The sequence below is a fragment of the Perognathus longimembris genome, chromosome 2 (genome assembly GCF_023159225.1).
Source record: "Perognathus longimembris pacificus isolate PPM17 chromosome 2, ASM2315922v1, whole genome shotgun sequence".
Lineage (NCBI taxonomy): Eukaryota > Metazoa > Chordata > Mammalia > Rodentia > Heteromyidae > Perognathus > Perognathus longimembris.
In genome coordinates, this window is record NC_063162.1 from 70,648,177 (window position 1) to 70,666,822 (window position 18,646).

Consider the following 18,646-nt stretch of genomic DNA (forward strand, 5'->3'; position numbering starts at 1 on the left):
AGTGTTTCCTCCACTTTCCAATGACACTATCAGCTTGGAACTGATCCTTTGACACGTGGTCTTTGTAAGATCCGAACTGTAACAGTTACCTAAGCTCTCTAAACTTTGGGTATTTTCATCTTTATGGTGGAGACAATAAGGCTTTCATGAAAATCAGATACATACAAATTCATATTTACATACATATACACACAATTTTTGTAAAGTCTCTTGGTCAGGTCCAGCCAGGAAGCGTTTAAGAAATAAAAGCATTACTAAATGTTTTTATAATATATATTTATATATTATATATTTATATATCATACATATAATATATAATATATAACATAAATATATATTATATAATATATATACATTATATTATACATTATATCATGTATTATATTATTACATTATATATTATAATATATTATTTATATTATATATCATATATTATATCAGATATAATATAATATATAATATATATCAGATATAATATATAATATGATATATAACATATTATATAATATATTTATATACATACATATATATATATATATGTTTTGCCAGTCCTGAGGCTTGAACTCAAGGTCTGGGCTCTGTCCCTGAGTTTCTTTTGCTCAAAGCTAGTGCTCTACGATTTGAGCTACCGCACCACTTCCGGCTTTTTCTGTTTATGTGGCTTCATGCATGCTAGGTGAGCACTCTACCACTAAGCCACATCCCCAGGCCTTATAATAATTAAAAAAAATTGTTATTACTGAAGTGCCAGACACATGAACCCCATTTTAGAATTAAACCCTGAGCCAATCAGATTGTACCTGTGTCCTAATCTTGCTTGCACACCTGATTGTTGTAACCTTGTTCTTTGCCTTTATAAGCCCTGTGTAATCACAGCTCGGGGCTTCCTCCTAACCTCCGCTGTGTCGGTGGGTAGGACGAGGCCCGAGTTGGCAGCTCGTTAAATAAAACCTTGCCTTGCTTTTGCATTTCGGAGTGTCTGAATCTCGGTGGTCTTCTTGGGGGTGGTCTTGCGACTTGGCACAACATTTGGGGGCTCGTCCGGGATAGCCCCAGAGACCCCGAGACCCCAGACTCCGAAGGTAAGAAAACAGCCCTGTTCATTTGTCTTGTCCAGTAATGTGCCTGTTTGTTTGTCTTGCTTTTGCTTTTGCAAAAAAAAAAAAAATTGTCCTAAATAATTATTGCAAAGTGAGAAAAGGAGAATTATGGCTACCAAAATGTTTAATTGCCATTCCAGCTTCTTTGTAGGTTTTTTGTAACAGTTTCCAGCAGGCCCACAGAGAAGCACAGGTGATTCCTACAAGTTTGTCAAGATCTAATACTGACCCTTAATAAGTTCCAGGTAAGAGAGCATGCTTAAAAACTACTTCTGTGTGGACCACCTTGTTGCTTATAATTGGAGTAAAGTGGCCCCTTATTAGACTCATTGATCTGAATCTGGGGTTCGAAGCCAGCCCGGGCAAAGAAAGGTCCCTGTGAGAGACTTGTCTCTAATCAGCCAGCAGAGTGCTGGGAACGGAGTGGTATGGAGCTCAAAAGTGGTACAGTGCTAGTCTTGAGCTGGAGAGCTGAGGGACAGCACTCAGGCCCTGAGTCCAAGTCAAAAGTCACTCCTCCTGGGACAAAAGTGATGGAGCATCCAGAGGCAGTAAGCCACTGCTTGGATGGCAGAGATGGTGTCAGATCCTAGAGTCACTACTGTTGGCCTTTCAAAAGTTAAAGCCGGGAAGTCCTAGAAGAATAGTTCATAAGCATACCTTTCCAATGCCCATGTCTGTCTACTGGGCAGGAACTTGCCAGTCATCTGTGATAATGGTTAGTAAGGGTAAGTTTGTCAAATGAGAGGATAGCACTGGGGACGGATTGGAAATTGCATTGTGCTTATAGACCCCAGAGTTCAGGACAGGTAAAGAGAATGAATCGGACTCTAAAACCTTAACTAAACTGGCCTTAGAGACTGGCGCAGACTGGGTGTCACTCCTTCCTTTTGCTCTGCTTAGAGTAAGAAATTCTCCCTATCAGCTTGGCTTTACTCCTTTTGAAATAATGTACGGGTACCCCCCACCCATTATCTCTAGCCTTCAGACTGAATTGCTTGCTGATTTGGATAATGCTGAATTTTTGTGTAAACTCGATTATTTGCAGCTCGTGTACAAGAATGTGACCCCAACTTAAGGCATTATATGATTCTGCTTCTGTCCCTACCCCCCATTTATTCAGACCAGGGGACTGAAATCCTAAGAACCACGGTGGAAGGGACCCTAGACGGCCTCGCCACTTGGGTTCATTGCTTCCACGCCAGGCCAGCTGACCCCTTTGCCCTGGATGACAACTACCATGATGGAACATGGGAGGTCTCCAAGCACCCAACTCAGCCGCTTTGCCTTCACCTCAAGACTGAGACTAAGGTTATAGGTTCCTGGCTAGGTAAGGTCTATGCCCCTGAGTCAGCCTGAAGAAGTTACAGAAGATGGATGATCTTTACCCATCAGCCCCCCTTTAAAATCAAGGGACCAGAGTTGTTTTTGGGAAGATGAGGCAGGATAAACTAGAGGCATGCAAAACAGAGGTACAGAGACTATTCTTGTAAGAAATTGTGACAGCCCTTTGGTTACTACATTGGGCCCTACTGGCCCATGCCTTACCTCTATGTCATCCCCTAGACATGCAAGCCATTGAAATGGACAGAATGGAGCCATGATTGGCTCCCAAGGTACCAAAAAAGAAAAAGGGGGAAATGAAGTGCCAGACACATGAACCCCATTTTAGAATTAAACCCTGAGCCAATCAGATTGTACCTGTGTCCTAATCTTGCTTGCACACCTGATTGTTGTAACCTTGTTCTTTGCCTTTATAAGCCCTGTGTAATCACAGCTCGGGGCTTCCTCCTAACCTCCGCTGTGTCGGTGGGTAGGACGAGGCCCGAGTTGGCAGCTCGTTAAATAAAACCTTGCCTTGCTTTTGCATTTCGGAGTGTCTGAATCTCGGTGGTCTTCTTGGGGGTGGTCTTGCGACTTGGCACAACAATTACAAAGGTGTTGTACACAGGGATTACAGTTACATAAGTCAAGTCATCACCGTATTTCTTGTTGGACAATGTCAGAGGAACAAGGGCTCTAGTTTGAGTTGTAATGCTGGAAAAGACATGTAAAGCACATGAACACAGAGACTTGATTTTCAAAGTTCAGAGGAAGAGAGAAAAGGCAGAACCAAATCTTTGTGTTTTATTCTGATTTGGGTTGTTTATTTACTTATTTATTTTTGGAAGCTACCAATTAAAACATTGCGTTGTTTTCTAGGCTCAAGGTCTGTTTGGACCACTGTTCTTTGTGCTCCTAAGTGGTAGGCAATGGTTGTTTAAAATAACGAGGTTTTCAATCATATAGGAAAATATTCAGCCACACAATAGTAAGTAAAAAAGTCTTTCTTTTTGCAGAGGTCTGTATCAGAACAAGGAGAGATAAGAACCTACAAAATATTCTTAAAGGAAACAAATCAGAAACAACAAATATGGTTTTCTGTTTATCAATCAATATATACAAAGCTCCATAACAATGACACAATAAAGCATTCATACTTGGAATATCACTAAGATGTTTGCATTTTAATTGGTGGTAGGTGTCTTTGGATCCTATTTTATCAAATAAAAAAATCTGAACAAAATTTTGTTTGACTTGACAAAGGGTCTGGTATGTAGTGAGTGGGAAAGAAAAACAAGAATCTCAAATATTAGAAATCATCTTTGTGAATTTAATTGTCATTGACAGAAAAAAGGCTATTGGGCTGGAAAGATAATCATTGTTCAGTCAGAAAGCATTATATAGTTTGAAATTAAGGAAAAAACTCTGTTAGGTTAAAACAGCTGGAAAATAAAATCTAATAAAAGAAAATATTTAATTTAAATGATTATTTTTTATTATCGTTTTGGTCAGTGAACTTTTTCACTGCACACATATGACTAAATATTACATGTCCAAGCCAGGTAAAAATGGATATTTATTGACAAATGTCAATCTTGAGAGGGGGATTAAAAGAACATACTGCTTTTAAGTTGATTGTCTTTCCATATTTATCTGTGCTTTTTAACCTAGGAGGAACTCTACTTTATTTCACCTACAAGCCCAGGAATGACTTTCTCTGGAGAGACATTTTGGTTTGACAGTTCTCTTTGTGAAGGATTCAGATAAGATCTCCAGGGCACAGTCCTTTTCTCATCCTCACTTAGACCTCAGCTCAGGTGAGCTGTGAGTTTTTCTTCTAAATGGAAGCTGCCATGGTTTTGAGCTTGTAGAACTCATGTGTGTGCTCTTCCCTTGCCTCTCCAGTTTTGTAATGGTGTTTCAAAGCCCAGCCCCACTTTCTATTGGCAGGCTTCTCCCTCTCAACCCTTGACTTCACGCTGGAGAACCATAAGAGGTAAAGCTTTTCTCAGGGAGTCATGTGATTAGAAATTATCATGAGGGGCCAGGAATGTGGCTTAGTGGTAGAGTGCTTGCTTAGCATGCATGAAGCACTGGGTTTGATTCCTCAGCACCACATAAACAGAAAAGGCCAGAAATGGTGCTGTGGCTCAAGTGGTAGAATGTTAGCCTCGAGCAAAAGAAGCTCAGGGACAGTGCTTAGGCTCTCAGTTCAAGCCCCACGACTGGCAAAAAGAAAAAAGAAAAAAATTATCGTGATACACAGAGGAAGACATAGCCCAGATTGGTGTGAGGTGTTTGTGTGTGTGTGTGTGTGTGTGTGTGTGTGTGTGTGTTTGTTCCCTCAAGTCAGAGGCTCTGTGGTGAAGACAGGCTGCATCACTCGTGGTCTTGGGTGTAAATGAAGTTCCTAGGTTAGTATTATTTTAGTTACTATGGTAGTCTGGGCTTCTATAAAAAAAAATCTGAGGTTGAGCAATTTATAAAGGGCACACATTTATTTCTCACAATTCTAGCGACTTCCAAGTCCAAGTTCAAGGCTCCAGTAGACTTCGGGTCTAATGGGGGCTGCCCTTTGCTTCTAAGATAGTGCCTTGTTGCTACATCTTTATATAGTGAAAGGTGAAGGAGAAAAACAGAGCAAACACTGTCTTGCCTTTGTTTGTAAGGTTACTAGTCCCATTTGTGATGGCCTTTGGGCCATTCTTGATTGAAGTTAGCCTCAGAGGCAGCAAAGTGCTGGGTGTGGTGGAGCATCCTGTAATCTCAGCACTTGGGAGCCTGAGGCAGGAGGATGGTGAGTTGGAGGCCAGCCTTGGCTACAGAGTCAAATTTTCAAGAAGAGGAAAAGTAGAAAACTGGAGCCTAGCTCTCTCCAGCTCAGCCTTCCTATTTCCTCCCAGGAGCCCCTCCACTCCACATTAATATCTGGAGTAACATTGTTTTTCACATTCTCAGGGGGACACACGCAACCCTGTGCTCTCCACAATGCCCCTGGGGCACATGGTTCCCCATTGCCCCAGTGCATGGCTGCTGCTGGGTGACCAGGTACTAGGACCTGGTTTTTCTTTGACCCTGTGCAGTTGCTTGGGGCTGCTATCTGCCCAGTGCCCCTTAGGACCTGGCAGTTTCCTGGAACTGGCCCTTTTGAGAGCTCTCTGCTGGCATGCTCCAAAGCGGTCTTGCCTTGGCTCTGATGAGCTTCAGTAGGGAGTAACACAGCTCCACCAGTTTTGACTCACAGCCTTCTTTTCCTCTGCACACAGGTAAGCACATACATTTGAGTAGTAGCAACTTAGTCTCAGAATCCAAATAAAGCCCCAATGACTAAGGCTCTGTTTCTAGCTCCTCACTGTGCCTTACAGGAATTCTACTTTAAAAGGCTTTGTAGATTCCATCATTTTCCTCCAAGTAGTCCAAACCCTAGCTGAAGACACACCCTACACCCCTTACAAGCATACTTCAGAGGACCCTTTCTTAATATTTCCCTTGACATATTCAGACACACCAGAACATGACAGCAGCAAACTAAATAAATTGAATTCCATGCCAAGAAAGTCTTTAGAACAACTACCTAGGGAGTAGAAAATGGACCAGACTAGAGGAACTTAACAAAATTGCTGAACTCTACTCATTGCTCCACAGAGACTGAAGACCTTCGATCGAAATACTGTCCAGCATCCATATGCAATTTGTCCAGCAGGTCTGGGCAGCCCAGGAAGAAAAGGGAGATTTGAATTGAATCAGGGTTGAGGAGAGCAGGGCTGGTGGGGCATAGTAATAGAGAATGTGAAAGGATTGAGAAAGTTTGTAAAACCATTGTTGAATCGATCTATTTGGAAGCTCAGCTGGGTGGAGCAGAGAAGGAAGAAGGGGAGTCTGAGAAGTTGAGAGAGTCATTTGTTTAGCAAGTGTTTATTGATCTCTGACAATTGCCAAACAGGCACACTGGCTGGGAAAACTGTCTTTGAGAAACTTAGAAGCTAGTGTTAGAGGTAGTTGAATCCATACCATTTCAGGCTAACTCACTTCTATGATGTAGTGTCCAGGGGGCTGGAGGAGAAAGGATAAGCATCTAACTTTGCCTTGGAAGACTGGGTTAGAGGAGATTACGTCAACATGAAAGAAAAGAAGGAGTTAGGGAGAATACAGCATGTTCCTAGGTAGAGGGACCAGCTTGGGTGAAGGCTGAGAGGGAAGAGAGAAAAACCTGGTGATTCACAGAGGATGGACAGACCACAGAAGACTGTGGAAGATCAGGGAGGGCAAGGGTGTCCAGGAAGGTGGAGGCCATGTCAGGAGGGACAGAGGGTCAAGTAAAGGACTTTCAAAGCCACCTACCCAGGCCAGCCACTGTCCACTATTGCATCAATGGCAAAGTGGCTGTGGTATACCAGGCACAGCCAATAAGACCTAAGGATCAAGTGGGTTTACATAGAGGTTGAATTGAATTAGAATGTGCAGAGAGAAGGGAGAGTTGAGAGGAACAAGAGAGAGAAAAATGGTCACTGAGAGCCTCACTCCCTTCCCTTCCCTTATTTTCCTTTCTTTACTTCCTTCCTTCCCTCCTTTCTTTCTTTTTTCCTCCCCTCCACCCTCTCTCTTTCTTGTCCTGTCCCTTGAGCCTGGTCCTAGGTACTGTCCTTAGGCTCCTTTTGCTGAAGGCTAGCACTCTACCACTAGAGCTACACCACCACTTCTGGCTTTTTCTGTGATTAATTGGAGATAAGATTCTTACGGACTTTCCTGCCTGGGCTGGCTTCCTCAGATTTCAGCCTCCCGAGTAGCTAGGATTACATGCGTGAGCCACCAGCACCTGGCTTCACTCCTTTTAGATTTGGGGTTGTCTGGGGTCATTTCCCTGCCTACTTGTAAATAATTCCTCTCTCTTTCACTTCAGTCTAGCTCATATGGGTTCTGCTTGTTAAAGTCAACAGCATTTGGCCTCTGTTCACTGGGGAAAGAATATAGAACAAGGGGGAAGGCCTAGGATTGATCTCCAAGAAGCAGAGCTGTGTTCTAATGGGAACAGAGTTGTTTCATGGCTCGAAAGTCACAAGTTTTCTACTTTGTCTTATAGTGTCTGGTGCTAACCAAGTGTCTTCAAAACTTACTAGGTTTTTTTTTTGTGGGTAATTCTGAGATCAGATTAGATTTGGTCTGTGGATCAGTACTTAACTTCTGTAAACAAACCTTACTGTGATACACTGATGTCCAAGATGGCCCTTGCTGACTGATTATCTTTAGGCCTCTTTCCTTGTTGTTGTTCAAGATGAAGACTTGGTCTTTTTCCTGGTCACAATTCCTTGGATTTCAAGAGACTGGAGAGAAGAGTGTTTGTGTAGGTTTACTACACAAAATTGAATACATTTTCCTTTTGATCTCTGTGCAAACCTTGTTTGGATGACCTTCAGTACATGACATCAGGTCTACCATTAATGTGCATTTAAAAAAATAACAGTAAACTCTTGAGTAGCAGTAGGAAGCCATTGGGGCTGGGAACATCTTCTTTCTATTGCTTAATGTTACTGTCATAGAGGTGCTCAGAGACCTTGGCAGTGAGCACACTTCTATAAATCTAAAAAATCAATCAAGTAATCAATGTGTAGGGAGGGCTGGCTGATGTACCCGCTTAGGGAACTAAATGCTCCATTCATCTCGGCTTTTCTCATGATTGAAGAGACATTGATAAACCAGAGATATGCAGAGCATCATAAGGATAGCCATTTAATATCTTTTCTCATTCTTTAAAAACACTCATGCCTTTTGAAAATATCTGGAATTAAGAAACTGAATATGTATATTTTAAAGGAATGGAATCACAGATGCATGTTAAAACAGGGAGGAATTATAGAAAGAAAGGGACAAGTTGTTGGCTGTAGTTAGAAGTATAAGCTGGGTGCTGGTGGCTCATGCTTGTAATCCTATGTATTCAGGAGGCTGAGATCTGAGGATCAGGTTTGAAGCCAGCCTGGGCAGGAAAGTCTGTGAGAGTTTTACGTCCAATGAACCACCTAAAAACCAGTAGTGGAGCTGTAGCTCAACGTAATAGAGTGCTAACTTAGAGCAAAAAAGTTCAGGGACTGCCCAAACTGGGTTCAAGCCTCACGATTGACCAAAAAACAATAATAGAAAACAATGATGCTATCAGAAAGAAGAAAAATTTTCAGGGGCTGGGGATATGGCCTAGTGGCAAGAGTGCTTGCCCCATATACATGAGTCCCTGGGTTCAATTCCCCAGCACCACACATATAGAAAATGGCCAGAAGTGGCGCTGTGACTCAAGTGGCAGAGTGCTAGCCTTGAGCAAAAAGAAGCCAGGGACAGTGCTCAGGCCCTGAGTCCAAGCCCCAGGACTGGCCAAAAAAAAGAAAAAAAAATTTTTAGCTCTAAAGACCCAACTTCCAAACAAGAAGGGAATGTGGAGAGGCCTCTTTGTGGGTGTTCAGACCTAAGTAGCTGAAAACAAAAAGCACAGACTGGTGGACAACCTTCACCAGCGGACTTTTTCAGAACTAAGATGTATAATTCTGTTTTCTGGTGTGGATTTTGTGTTAGGCCGCTTTGACTTCTCTGGTTCTCCTCTTACATCTTCTTAAACAATTTGTTATGTGAGACCGATACTTTCGGACCACTGAATGCCTGCCTACCCATGTCACTCATTCTGACGCTCTTTTTTTTTTTTTTTTGCCAGTCCTGGGCCTTGGACTCAGGGCCTGAGCACTGTCCCTGAACTTCTTTTTGCTCAAGGCTAGCACTCTGCCACTTGAGCCACAGTGCCACTTCTGGCCGTTTTCTATATATGTGGTGCTGGGGAATCGAACCCTGGGCTTCATGTATGAGAGGCAAGCACTCTTGCCACTAGGCCATATTCCCAGCCTCTGACGCTCTTTATTGCAACTTTCTCTTGCTGGCTTGGATGCTGGCTGATTTGAACACAGTAACTGCCCTGTAAAAGAGATCTTTCTTTGCTCACATCTTTTAGCCCAACTTTCTTGGCGAAATGCTATGGGCCTGACTGTTCATTGTGAAATTATGAGCCATGCTGGGTGCTGACGGACCATGCCAGTAATTCTAGTTACTCAGGAGCCTGAGATGGGAGGATTGTGGTTCAAAGCCAGCTTGGGCAACAAAGTCCAAGAGACTCTTAGCTGCACTTAACCACCAGAAAACCAGAAGCGACACTGTGGCTCAAAGTGGTAAAGCAATAGCCTTGAGCAAAAAGAGCTCAGGGACAGCACCCAGGCTAGGCATTCAAGCCTCATGACCAACCAAAAAAAAAAAAAAAAGAAATTACTATGAATTATGCATGAATTGCATATGCATGCTATGAACTGTGCCTGTTATTCTAAGGGAAAACTTAAACATTACACGTTTCTTGGATTTATAAAATACAAATTGATTTAGGTCTTCCATTAAAAAAATCCAATATTACTTTTTCATTTACTCAAAATTGTAAGTGTTTTCTTTTTCTTTCTTTCTTTCTTTCTTTTTTTTTTTTGTCAGTCATGGGGCTTGAGCTCTGGGCCTGGGCACTGTCCATGAGCTTTTCAGCTTAAGGCTAGTGCTCTACCACTTTAAGCCACAGCTCCACTTATAGATACAACTTTTTCTACATTTTGGTCAAAATAAATTTTTACATAAGTGAAAAAAGATTCTTCAAATTTAAATACTGATATATCAATTAAATCTACAATAGAATTTGAATAAGTATTTGATATTCCATTTAAAATACAGACAACTATTTGTTTAGTGTTAATTTTTATATTATCCTCAGAGTAATAAATAGTGACTCAATCTCAGCTATATAAATACTGTATATATATATATATATATATATATCCACTTACCATGTTGAAATGGACTAGGTTAAACATTTGAGTGTCAAAATATTTTATAAGAAGCATGCAAAATTTAAGCTGTGGTCAGTAAAATAATTGCATTCCATTATAAAATAAAAATCTAAATATTTTAGCTTAAATAACAGTTTAAGAACATCTGGTTGGTCATACTGCCTTTGCACGTAGTATCATGGTTTCCTCTTGCTTCTTCCCTTCCTGACTCATAGATAATCTCCCTCTATGCTGCCCAGGACTCTGCTGATCCTTCCTGATGGATTCTCCAAAGATTCCCTCTTTTTCCTTCCTGTCGGGTCCTAGAGGGAACCTGAGTTTCTCAGATCTTCCCCATAAGTTTGAACCAGTAGACTGCGTTTGAGATCTTTCCTGTATGTCTGAGGACATATCTAAAGAAGTTGGTTCAGAAAAAAAAATGAAAGGAAAGAAAATAACTAAATCTTGGGGTTGGAGGCATGGCTCAGTTGGCAGAGTGCCATCCAATGAATGAAAGCATCAGGTACTGAGTTTGAGTCCCAGTCTTGGACAAAAAAAAAGAAAAAGAAAAAAGAAAAGTAAAGAAAAGAAAAGAAGTAGATCCAGAGTCTGCAAACACTTAATGGAAGCAAGGAATTTCTGGAACATTCTAACATAGTGATTGAGGACTGCTTGCCTAGATACAAAAATTTGAGTGGAAATGATTTGCTGAAAAGCCTTTCATGAAAAAAAAAGCCCAGCTGATGAGGGGTAAAATATATTTATTGTCAAGTATATGACACTTTTTGGCAAGCCACATCTACAGGTGGTTCAACCATCTGTAGCAGTGATTTTGTAATATATAAAAGATAACAAATAAATATGTTTGGCACACAGTAGGAATCCACCACTTGTAGAACTGAACAGAATCAAATCTTAAAGAACAAATAGATATCAGATAGGTCAACAGCATTGGAGGGATGATCTGTGAAGAGAGCACAGACCCAGCTGCGATGTGGGCATTGGAAAGAGTTTAGGAAGTTTGTCAAGGTGGAGGCACAGCTGTCTATGCTAGAAACAGATGAGCAATTTAGTGAAAGAATAATCAGAGGCCAGGTCACAAAAGTCATGTGTCCTGAGCTGGAGTCTGTTGATTATTCTGGAGACAATCGTCAACACTGGAAAGATTTCCAACAAAAGTGACATATCCGGTGCTTAGAATGGCCACTGTGATGGCAAGCAGATGATGGGAAGGGAGACGGGGGAAGATGTCCTGATGCCTGGGGAGAGAGACAAGGTGGTTGGCACATTCTAAAGGATTCATGAAGCAGAATTGCCAGAACTTTCATTAACTTGGTATGTGTATTTTGATGTGTGTGTGTGTGTGTGTGTGTGTGTGTGTGTGTCTGTCTGTCTGTCCTGGGGCTTGAAATGAGAGTATGGGCTTTGTCCCTGAGTTTCTTTTTGTTCAAGGCTAGCACTCTACCACTTAAAGCTCCACTTCTGGCATTTTGGCGGTTAATTGCAGATAAGAGTCTCATAGATTTTCTTCTCTGGGCTGATTTCGAACCACAGTCCTCAGATATCAGCTTCCTGAGTAGCTAGGATTGTGGGCATGAACCAACAGTGCCTGGGTTTCAGAATTCTGTTTTGGGTGACTGATAAATACTCATTAATAAGGGTAAGGCAAACAGAAGAAGAAAATCCGCCCAAAAGAGTAACCTACACTTGTAATATTTTAGGTAGGTTTTCATCCAGTGGACTGGGAACCTGTTAGGTGTCATGTTGTTCCCTTGCCCATGGCTTTTCTCAACATAGAGTAGAGGAGCCATGTGGTGCTGGTAGGCTGGCCTCAGCTCAATGTGTAGGGCAATACAGGAGGAGGCCAGGCCTGTGTTTGCTAGGGAAGAGTTGGTTTTATCTACGGGTTATGACATGTAATTCCACTCTTTTCATCCAAAGACTTCTCATCAAAGCCATCAATCATTGAGCAGCTATACTTGCCACCGAATACATTGTGTGGATGGTGGGTATAGTAAAAAATTAGTATTAAAGAGATTTTGGCATCATTTAAATCAGATACAGGTGGCTGATGTTGTTCTGAGCCATAACATTCCATTTTTGTTTTTGAAGAATAGAACTGTTCTATTCCATTTGAATTTAGAAATTCATTTTTATTTATGAAATGTTGGAGGAAAAATACATGGAGGGGATTCTAATCTTTGGAGACATGTGCTTGAGGATGAGTTTCTTGGAGACAAAGAAACTCTTATTTCTGAATTCACCCACAGGAACTATTTAGAAGATATTCATGAAACATGGAAAGATTGAATTTAAATGATGCCCGATCCTGTAAAGTTTCCTACACTGAAAGTATTTAATAACAATCATAGTTTTAGGGTATTTATTTATTTATTGCCAGTCCTGGGGCTTGAACTCATGGCATGGCATAGTCCCAGGGCAGTGCTCAAGGCTAGCAGTTTTTGCTCAAGGCTAGCACTGTACCACTCGAGCCACACTACTACTTCTGGCTTTTTCTGTTTATGTGGTACTGAGGAATGGAACTCAGGGCTTCATACATGCTAGGCAAGCACTCTACCACAAAGCCACATTCCCAGCCCCTTTTAGGGTATTTTATATAGAAAGAAAGTTTAAGCCAGGCACTAGTGGCTCACTCCTGTAATCCTTGCTACTCAGAAGACTTGAGATCTGAGAATCGCAGTTGGAAGCCAGCCCATGCAGGAAAGTTTGTGAGACTCTTATATTCATTAAACTACTCAGAAAAAGCTGGAAGTGGTTCTGTGGCTCAGTGGTCAAGTGCTAACTAGCCTTGAGCAATAAGCTACTCAGGGACAGTGCCCTGGCTCTGAGTTCAAGCCCCAAGACAGGCAAAATAAATAAATAAATAAATAAATAAATAAATAAATAGAAGTTTAAAAATGTATTTCTTGTTAGGTACTTGCTCATACCTGTAATCCTAGCAGGCTGAAATGTGAGGATCCCAATTTAAAGCCAGCCAGGACAGGAAATGTCTATGAGACTCATTGTCTCTAATTAAACACAAAAAGCAGGAAGTGAAGCTGTGGCTCAAGGAGTAGTGCATTAACCTTGAGCCATAAATGTCCAAGGATAGTGCCCAGGTCCTGAGTTCAAGCTCCAGTAACAGCACCAAAAAAAAAAAAGAAAGAAAGGAAAAGAAAAGGTTTTCTGTAGTTTGTGCAGAGGTATAGGTATCAATGCTTTTTTGTTTCTCTTAAAGTTAGTCTTATTAGTATAATACCTTCCTGGCTAATTTGTTTGCCCATCTGTAATGCATAGCACTCAGATTTTTGGTTCTGTTGTCTGCCCCAAAGCAATTACTATATTAATCCTAAAATGAAGCAATGCCTTGTACGCTAAGAAGTGGTGGCTGACTGAACGCTGCTGAAAAGATGGAGATTGTGTTTCTAAATATTATAACTTTCTTTTTTACTGGTATTTTTAGCCATGAGCTTCTACCTCCCTTTTAAATTAGCAAGTTAATTAACCGAATTATTTAACATCAGTTACGTTCCTTGTACCTGTATTAAACGTCAAGTGAGAGCAGTATTCTAGAATCCCTAGAACATGGAAATATAGACACTGCTTAGCAGGAGCAAGACATTGTTTCCCGGCAGAGCTCTTGGCAACACCAGGCACACAGTGTTCTGTAAGTAGCAGGCTGTGGCCTTTCTGGGCTCCTCCTGCCACCCACCATGTCCCTTCTTCTGTTTTCTGGCTCTTGGGGAGAGTTCTCTTTCATTTTGGTGATGTCACCACTACAGACAGGGGCGGAGCCTGAGTCATGCAAGGATGCATGGGAGCGTTCTATTTGCTTAGTCTAGACCCAGGTGCATGGTTTAAAGCTCTGGGTCAATGGTTAGAGTTGGCCTGTGAAGGCAGCCCAGGGGGATGGGTTGGCAACAGTCTTGAAGCCACTGCCTCCAGCTGTGCCTCCAGCTGTGCTTAGTGTTCAAGAGAGGATATCCCAAGAAGGTCCCACAACACAGCATCTTGTCATTTAGGCAGGTGTGAGCTGGGTTTCTATCCTGTAACCAAGAGTCCCAATGACTTTATGGATTCATTTGCAGAATTAATCATGGATTAATCAGTCTGTCCCAAGCCCTTTCCATTTCTTCACATCCGGGGTTGTCAATGCTCATACAAATGCTTACAATTAAAGTGACATCTCAGTGCAAGCAACACTTCGCCTAGAAGCTCATGTCAAACAATTCTTTATTTTTTATGGTACAAATTAAAAGTGACAGATCTGAAGCTGTTAAGAAATACACAAAGTGCAGCTTTACCGACCATACAGATATTGCTCTAGATTAAGTAGTTTTTTTTTTTTTTTTAAACATTAAGCAACCTGTGCAGATAAATCAGCTTTGGTTTCAATGTCAGAGCAAGTAAGGAGCTTTTAAATATCCAGTTTGGCTTTTTGGTCACGAGTCTCTCATGTCAATGTTCCATCATGACGATTTTTCCAGAACAACCCAGTCTATGTTCCTGCCGCCCTCCTGCTGCCTGCTCCGGGCATGGAGGAGCAGATCTGCTCAGTGATCCTGGTGACCAATTTAGATCACAGCTCAAAAGACAAATAAAATAATAAAATAATCAAAAAATTAAAAAAATGGTCACTTTCTTAACAACAAATGAACAAATGTGCCTCACATAATTTCAGGTGGAAGATAAGCAAGTCACACGACAAAAAGCTCATTACAAAATGTTAGCCAAACAGGTTTTACAGTCAAACATGGAAATGAAAATCAATTTCCTTTTTTTCCTCCATTTTTTTAAGCTTGGTCATTAACTGGGTACAAGTAGAGTGTTGAGGTAAAAACATTGATGAACAGTTTGCATTTCTTTTTTTTTTTTTCTTTCTTAAAATAGGAACAGTTTCGTATTGCGAGATTGTCAGCAACATTTAGCCATACCTACACAATGTGCATATACCTACAAATACTGAGCTTTGGTCCAGCATAAAGAAGACGAGCAAAGGCAATTTACGATTTCTTTTTGGTTATAGCTTGAGTTCTTTGATACACCTCTACTTGTATTGTGTTTTGTTTTTGTTCTTTTCCCCCTAGCTCCTTTTACTTATTTTTGTTCTTTTGTGGTGCATTGTGTGTGTGTGTGTGTGTGTGTGTCTGAGTGTGTAACTGTGTGATTACAACATAAAGAAATCCAAACTTGCAAATGCAAGTGAAATCTTGAACTGTTAAATATTTCTTTTTGATTGAGAGAACATAAAAACAAAACCCCACAATGTGAAATACAGTATTCATTGTCATTTTTCTCATCAAATATTGAAGGAAATGAAAACAAGAATAATGTGTGAGACTTTAAAGCTTGTAATACAATCACATATGGCCAATGTGGCTTTTATTATTATTATTGTTATTTTTGGTGGCAACCTAAACCTTCAGTTCATGGAGACATAAAAGACGCATAAATGTTGTTGGCATGGGAAAGTTGTTTACAAGAGGAAATGAGAAAAAGTCATAATAAAATTGAGCAACAGGTGTGGCCTCAAAGACTTACATGTTATACTGTATAATGTATATTCCTAAGAATCTGTTTAGGCACATTTTTATGCCTTGTAGCAAAAAATTTTATCTGTAAAAAATTAATATAAGAAGCATTACAACACTTTATAAATAATTTATAAAACAATACAAAATTAGAAAACTATAAAAAAAATCACTGCACATGAATGGTTTAATGACTGTGGGATGAACACATTTTTTTTGTTCTACTTGGGATGTCTGCTTTTATTTCATATTTTCACCTCCCAAATATAGATCTCAGAACTGAACAGGCCTTTTGTGACCACTGCTGGTATGTATTTAATCACTTAGCATCTATTATATGTTATTTTGTTCATTTCTCTTCTTGGGGGAGCTTTTCTTGATAGAATTTGGAACAGGCCCTAGGAGAATACAAAATCTGTCTTAATCAATAAAGGTTGGGTGTTTCTGGGGTATTGGTATTTATATAGGTTTTGTGGTGGCAAAATGGGCACCATGATGTTTTTGGCACTGATAAGGTTAGTTGTGGTCCCATTGGCATTATCTGGGTGAGACTCAACAGCTTTATTTGAGACTAGTCTCATTTCTAGGGTTACTGGTATTGTTAAGAATTCCCTTAATTCCCTTGATCATAGTGTCCTGACTGTTGCATGAATCTTTTTTTTTTGGGGGGGGGGGTTGGTCCTGGGGCATGAACTCTGGGTTTGGGCACTGTTTCTGAGCTTTGGCGCTCAAGGCTAGCACTCTACCACTTGAGCCCTAGCTTCACTTCTACCTTTTTGTGGTTAATTGGAAATAAGAGTCTCACAGACTTTCTTGCCAGGTTGGCTTTGAACTCTGATCCTCAGATCTCAGCCTCCCGAGCAGCTAGGATTACAGATGTGAACCATTGGTGCCCGACTGCATGAATCTTTTGAGAGGACAAATACACTGCCTTAATTTACCCAACCAGCCAAGGAGCCAAGAGAAACAGCAAGTAGAACTCCTTTGCGAGGGGTATATTAGGGGACTCCAGGAAGTGAAAAATTTCAGCGGGAAAGATTGAGGTGGAGTTTTCTCTTGTCCCAATCATGATTTGCCTCTAGACAGTACATGAGTAGGATTTTTAATTACTGACTCATCAATATTGACATTTTGACAGCAAGCAAATTGAGGTTTTCTTTCACTGGCTCCTTTGACAGAATGTCTTCGGCCTCTACCTGGGTGAAGACTTCAGCTACAATTCCAAGTGTTCATCTACCCAGACATCCTCAGAATATTCTTTGGCCTTCTTAGGGTACCATGGTCCCCTATGCCTTGGGGAAGTTATTTATTTATTTAAAATGAACTTATCTTCTAGTTCTAACAGTGAAAGCTATTCTGTATTACATGAGCTACTTCTATAGACTTTTCATTAATGGAGACAGTTCACTGTGAAAACTTGCTTTCTGTTCAAGAACCCAGCTCCCTCCCCAATTCTAATTGTTTAAATTTCCCTGTCATTTTGGGGACTCTATTTATGTATCCCAAGAAAGATTCTTCCCCGAAAAAAAGAAAAATCTTTGCCGCTGCTTTCAGATGAAAGAAGCAGCAGAAAATATGAGATTAATAGGGTACCCTACGGCCCTCGACAATCCAGTTGCTAGCATTTTCTTTGTGGCCTGTTTCTTTGTGTGGGTGCTTATGGGTGTGTACATGCCTGTGTGTTTTTGGACTGAAATCTTGAGACATTTCTTTGGCTATCAGACTTCTGAGAGAAATTGCTTTGCACAGAAGCATAACATAGATGTAAGTATTGAACCACATGTGCAGCTTATGTTTATATTACAAAATTAGTTTTGGTCAGCTCTCCATGTACGTGGCCAGCAGACAGAAAAATCCGAAGCTTGGTGTGAACAGTGAGCACAATGACAGCTGATTCCAGTGTTGACAGTTCATCGAGCACAGCTCTACTTATGTGGGAGTCTCTCTTGCATTTCATTAAGATGGAAGTAGAAAAGACATTGTTTCTCCCATGTTTGTGGCCTTCCAGGAGCCCTGAGAGGGCAGGTATGTGGGAGGGAGATGGAGAAATGGGGGAAGGAAGGGGAAAGGCAGGCTCCATTTTCTTTTCTCAAACCCACAAGTCATAGTGAGAAGAAAGCAATGAATGCTTTGGCACACGATCCAGGATGCCCCCTGAAACAAACAAACAAACAAACAAACAAAACCCCCAAAAGCCAGAAAAAGAAAGAAACTCCCCCTCTCCCTCCCAGCATTCCCTCCAGACTTATCAAGAGGGAGCCTCACAGGATGGCTTTGAGAAAGGGCCCTACCGAGGTGGCAGGGTGGGCCAGGCGGGAGAAGTCAGGCTTCCTGCTTTTCTGTGAGTACAGATGGAAGAACGTGCGAACGCAGTTATACACGCAGCAAAGGGTGGGTGCAGTTTGCAGTGCCTTGTGTCTGACTTTGGTTACTAGGTTTTGGAGTGAATCAGTACTTAGTCCCTGACAGGGTGCTGTGACTCCTCCAGGTGGCAGGCTTGTATTCGCTTTGAACAGATACAAGTTTGTAGTGGTGTGGTTGGTTTTTGTCTTTTTTTTTTTTTTTTGGTTTAGTTTTTCTTTTTTTTTTCTTAATATTTTCATCATTTACAGAAAAAAGGTATGTGGTTAATATTTGGTTTGCTTTTTTAAGAAAAACTGGCTTTGGGGAGACAGGAGACGAGGCAATGCCCTTCCCACGCACCTTTCCATGTGGTGTTATTCCTTATTTAAAAATCTGCAAAAAAACAAACCAAAACAAAACTATTTTTTTCTTTTTTGGAAAACCAATGTACATTATAAACCATTCTGTCCTCTGGGTAGTTTTCTTAGTCCTTTATATATAGTGTATGATGCCTAGG